The sequence below is a fragment of the Pelobates fuscus genome, chromosome 2, assembly GCF_036172605.1.
Source record: "Pelobates fuscus isolate aPelFus1 chromosome 2, aPelFus1.pri, whole genome shotgun sequence".
In the NCBI taxonomy this organism is placed as follows: Eukaryota; Metazoa; Chordata; class Amphibia; order Anura; family Pelobatidae; genus Pelobates; species Pelobates fuscus.
Genome location: NC_086318.1, coordinates 300,090,190 through 300,096,189, shown reverse-complemented (window position 1 = coordinate 300,096,189; position 6,000 = coordinate 300,090,190).

Below are 6,000 nucleotides of genomic sequence, written 5' to 3'. Positions count from 1 at the left end.
CATCTGTGTGTGTCTCTTGTTCTCCAGGCACTTTTAGTTTTTATCTTTGTCCCCCCACCCTCTCTGTGTGTCACTTTCTTCCCATCTGCTCTGTAAATCTCTTTCTCTCCCAATCTCCTTTGCGTATCTCTTTCTCCCCCAGCCCTCTACATGTCTCTTTCTTCCACCACTACACCTCTTTGTGTCACTTTTCCAACAGTCCCTCTACCACCTCTGACCAGACACAGAACAGCCTCTACCATGGCCAACTTGACTATGCTACATGTAGTGACTGGCAAGAGGAGGAGCACTGTGCCATGTACTCCTTCTGCCTGTCACCCACAATTTACTCCTTCTGCCTGTCAGCCCCCAGGTTGTTGCACTCTAGGCAGCCACAGCCACCTGTTCCACCTTATGGTTGTACCAGTCCTGGTTACACCTTAGACAGGTTTGCTAAATATCTCTGAAACTCTGTATATGCAGTGTTTTATACTGAAATGCTACACATACAGGCTTCTTGCACCATGACCACTACAATGCACTGAAGACTAAGGTGGTCATCCAGTTTGGAATAACCCTTCAGAATGCAATCTTGTTATTACATATTGATCCAATTAGTCCCATAACCAATAGAATGTTACTATGAATTCCTGAGGACAATTGCAGTTTTCTGTAAGATTGTAACTTAAATTCTATAGTTAATTCATAAACCCATAACTTCTTGAAACATAGCATATGGGGGTAATGGATCTGGGGAAAAAAATATTTTAAAAAACACATTGATTTGCAAATACTTCTATGAATATCTATGGCATTTATCTTTTCTCCTAGGCAAATGGTCTGTCTTAATGTAAAAGATCATGGCAATGAAGAACTTGTTTTGACTTTGGGTTTTAAAATGAAGTATATATTATTTTATTTATTTACTGACACGACTGAAAAGGTCATGCTGACCATTAAATTGTACTCAACACAGTATGTCTTGGTTAAAATGAAAAACATATTTCAGATAATCTCTAGAGAGATTCAAGTAGTCTGTATTTTTCCTGGACACATCATGATGGAACTTGGTGATAAGGTGAGCTCTTACTTATCTATATATAGCAGTTGTTCCACTCATTCTTCTGTGACTTTAATAATGGTGAAAATCATCCTGTATGTCAGGGGTGTACATACAAGACTGCAGATGATACACAGCTGCAAAATAATCGTAAAAAGCAATAAAAATATTTTAAAGGAGTATTTTCTTGGTAACATCTTTTTGACATAAATTCTGATTTGTATTAGTTCAACTTTTGGCTTAGTTCAGCAGATAATCTGTAACTTGTTTATAATATTGTAATATTTTCTATTTCAGTTAGTTTTCTTTAAATCTCTCTACTTTTTGTAAATAACTCCTTCAAAGTTATATACATAAAACAAACCTTCCAATGTACAAGAGCTAACCCTCTAAATCATTTTATCTACAAATCATAATTTTGTTACTATTGTGACTATGGGAATAGGTAATATTACGCTGTTTTCTTGTAGCTATCCATCTGGTCTTTTTTTTTGCATACAATAAAGTTTTTTTCTAGTTTGTTTGTTTTCTAGTATTTCAAGTACTTCCAATTTGTTTGTTTTGCCTTCTTTTGGATCAACAGCAAAAACAGATGTGAGAAAGGCTGAACTTGATGGACACATGTCTCTTTTCAACTTATGAAACTATGTAACTATATAAATGTTAAAGGAACACTAAGCACCATAACTCCCTAGAGTGTCTAAGGTGCTAGGAATGCCTTTGTTTAAGTAATGTCCTTGAGTAAGTAATGTATACAGTTTATGAATAATTTTTAATTCACCTGGGCCCCTCCAGTTGCCTGTCATTGACTCTGCTTCTAATGAGCATGCTCAAACAATGGGTGTGGCCTGCATCCCAGTGTTAGCTTTGTGAAAACAGGCTCCCAGCAGAATCCAATAGACAGGCCATTCTTAAATGGTTTGACTACTTATCCTGGGAGGTCTCTAGTGCACTCCTAGCTGTAGTAGTTATGATGCTTGGCATGTTGCGTTCATTGCCATTTTCCTTTTGTGCTATAACTTTTATATCACCTGTTATGTGAACTACACTTACCAATCTGCACTCCTTTACTTTTTCCTCCTTCCACTGACGTGTTAAAGGAACAGTGTAGGCACCCAGACCACTTCACCCCATTGAAGTTGTCTGAGTACAGTGTCCTAATTGCCCTTAGTGCTGCATTGTTAAACATTGAAGTTCCATAGAAACTGCAATGATTACATTGCAGCACTAAGTCTGCCTCCAGTGGCTATCTACAAGACAGCCACTAGAGGGCTTCCTAAATTGAAACGTACCTTTGGTCCCGTATCTGATGCTGGACATCCTCACGCTCTGCATGAGGACATCCAGCGTCAGATTTTTTTATGGGGTGGGGGGAGCAACATTGCCAGGAATACAGCTTTGTATTCATGGCACTATAGAATCCCTTTAACTTGTATATGCACTGGCCACAAAACAGAAACATTTAGAATATGATAAAACTACTGAGCAATGAAATTGCAACGGCATAATCTATACACCAAAACTGCTTCATGATGCTAAGCTAAGGTTGTGCCTGGTGACTATAGTGTCCCTTTAACAGAAAATGCCAATACTCACTGTATAAGCAAAGTACCAGTCTTTCAGACCCATGAGAGCTTTTGATAAGGAAAATACAAATTTAATCTAGGTCTCCAAATGGATTACAAAGCTATTTAGGATTTATCAGGGATTATATACATTTTAATGCTAGTGTCAGGTTCTATCCCAGCCCTTCTGAGACGGATCCAGGGGGTGCATGAATCTCAGATTTAAGAGGAGCAAATATTGCATTCCAACCCTAGTTGAAAATGCACAATAGAATATCCTGATTTCTTTGTAATATCGGTTAATTCAGACATAGAATTTGAGACCAAACATGATATATATTTAATGCATATTGCCTCAAAATAAAAAATAGCATGTAAAATAATTTTCAAAACTTTAAATGATTGATCCTTTATTGAAATGACAATTTTTCAGATAAGGTTCTGGTACTAATAAAGATACCTGGACTTCAGAACCAGCATGCCTTAATTTCTTTAGCATTTCAGTTATTTTTCAGACACCAATATTATATTTTTTTAGTCAATGCAGTCAGATTAACCCTTATTATGCTATAATCAATCATATCACCTCTATTGGGTAACTATTCCATGCATACATAACACACATCACAGTGACTGACAATATTTTTTACAAGGGACAATACATTATGGCCACTGGGCATGACACCATGCACTATATTATCCCATATGAAATTAAATATAATCTATTTATAGAAGGTAATACAAAGAAATTTAATTTACTATTTTTATTTTCAATGTATAGACTTAAACAGGATGAAAAATGGCACAGCTATTTTAACCAGTACTAACTAGGTCTGCAAATAATTATTGTCGAGTGCTAAGAATCTCCCATCTGCAGAGAGGAAGAAGAACAGAAGGAGACCAGCGTGAGAAATGCATTTTATTTTAAGTTAACTCTATCACACTACATTGCAATTTTGTAATTATATTGTAATTTATTTTTTTATTTTTATTTTTTTAAGCATGTGTTAAAACTATTGTATACATATTTGTCCAGGACAGTGAATGTGTTAATCAACATTCTAAATGCATCCAAATTTAACAACATAACCTTGAAGGTTTAAAATAATACTCAACATTAATATGGAGGGAAATATTGTAATCTTTTTTACGCCTGATGTTTGACATTGTGTCAATCATTCATCCTTATCAAATTATTACAGCTACTTTGAGGTCAAAGGTTAACCATTATTAGTATTCAGTCAGACCATAAAAACCCTCATTAGATGATACTCATAAATGACAAGATATACTTTATGTCAATGTGGCAGAAAATAAGTTATATTTAAGTTTTCTCCCAATAATATCTGAACTTTTTCATAAGTGTAGCATTGTTTGTTTGGATATGTTATTTCGCAAATGTATGTTTTATTATTTCTTTGTGGCTCTACAATCAGTCTGGATTTAGTTATTTCCTTTTTTTTTTTGTATATACAATTTTATAAATAACCTCTATATGGGTGAAAGTGTGTAAAAAGGATGTTGGGTGCTTCATGGGAAAAATCCGTTCACCCACCAGATGTATGCACACAATAAAGAATAAGCACTTATCTCTATACTGGATATGCTTTATATGGGTTTGTGACTTCATGTTTACATGCCTATACTGCTGTTTGCACTTTTCTTGTACTACTTTTATTGAATCACTGGATGAATAAATCTAATTTATACGCAAACTTACTGGTGTGCCTTGGGTAATTATTCTTTATTATTCTTTTGTATACCAAGTTTCTTACAATAAGTTATTTATCTTCCTAGACTTTAACAACTTTTATATTAACGCTTGATAGACCTTGCTTTATATATCAGTGATCTATAATGCATTTTGTGTTTGTGTTATGCTTTGACCTTTCTTATTTTACGTTGTGTGTTTACTATTCAATGCTGTACTATACATGTGTGATAACTTATCTAACACAATAAACGTACAATAAACAAATATAAAAAAATCTAAATGTTTATATTAATGACCCATTTCCCAGAGAAGTAGCCAGTTTATTACTTACGTATGTGTCATTACACATGCTAAAATGGTTCCAACTTGTATAGCAGTTATAAATCCAAATTTGTTTCCAACCTGTTGGAGATGCCATTCTAAACTTGGAACCATATTCCATATTTGATGGACCTGTGACAAATGTATTGGTAAAACACAGCCACAGGGGCATCGATAGGGGGAGATAAGGTGGATTGACCCCCAAATGTGGGGCCTTACAGCCCTGGATAGTTTCGTGCAGAGGGATGACTGTATGTTTATAGATGTTTATAGACAATTGGGAAGGGCCAACCTACCATTCTCATAGATCCATTTGTTAGGGACCAGGAACCAGACAGAGACAGAATGTAGATGCAAAACACCTTTATTAGTAAAAAGCAACAAATTAAATAAACCAAAAGCAAAGTCCAGGAGGCAAGCAGAGGTCAGGCACCAAAGCGGGTAGTCAGAGGAGCTGGAATCAGGAGAATGAAGAGCGCCGGAATCAGGAGAACGTAGAGGAGCAGCGGAGTCAGGAACAAGGCCACAAGTCAGGAACCAGGAATACACAGGAAACAGGAAGTCTTCCAGGAAACAGGAAACCTTGCAAGGGCAAGGTACTGGAGCTTACTGCTTAACCCCTTAATGACCAATTTCTGTAATAAAAGGGAATCATGACATGTCACACATGTCATGGGTCCTTAAGGGGTTAAATAGGCTTCACTAATTAGCAACAGGGCTGGCTACTAACAAAAAGGCAGGAATTTTAAATAACTATTTCTTCTCCGTATATATGTTAAGGAAAAACCCATGGCAATAGATATGCAAATGATTGGTACTAAAAGCTTGCAGAATAATTGTAATTGGTTAACTCAAGACAAGGTGCTGCAGCAACTAAAGAAAGTTAATATAAACAAAGCTCCAGGGCCTGACCATATCCATCCACGAGTACTTAAGGAACCAAGTGTAGAAATAAGTGACCCTCTGTTTTTAATCTTTCAAGATTCTTTTCTTTCAGGAAGTGTTCCGGAGGATCGGAGGAAGGCAGCTGTGGTTCCTATATTCAAAAAGGGTTCAAAATCCTTGCCTGGAAATTATAGACCTGTGAGCTTAACTTCTGTGGCTGGGGAAATATTTGAAAGATTATTAAGGGATAATATTCAAGAATTCCTTGAGAAGAACATGGTTATTAGCAAAATCAGCATTGTTTTATGAAGCACAGGTCATGTCAAACTAACTTGATTGCGTTCTACGAAGATGTAAGTAGAAGTAAGTAGAAGTATAGATCAGGGTGTTGTAGTGATTTGATCCATTTGGATTTTACCAGGGCATTTGATACAGTTCCACACAATAGATTAGTGTTCAAACTCAAGGAAATCGGT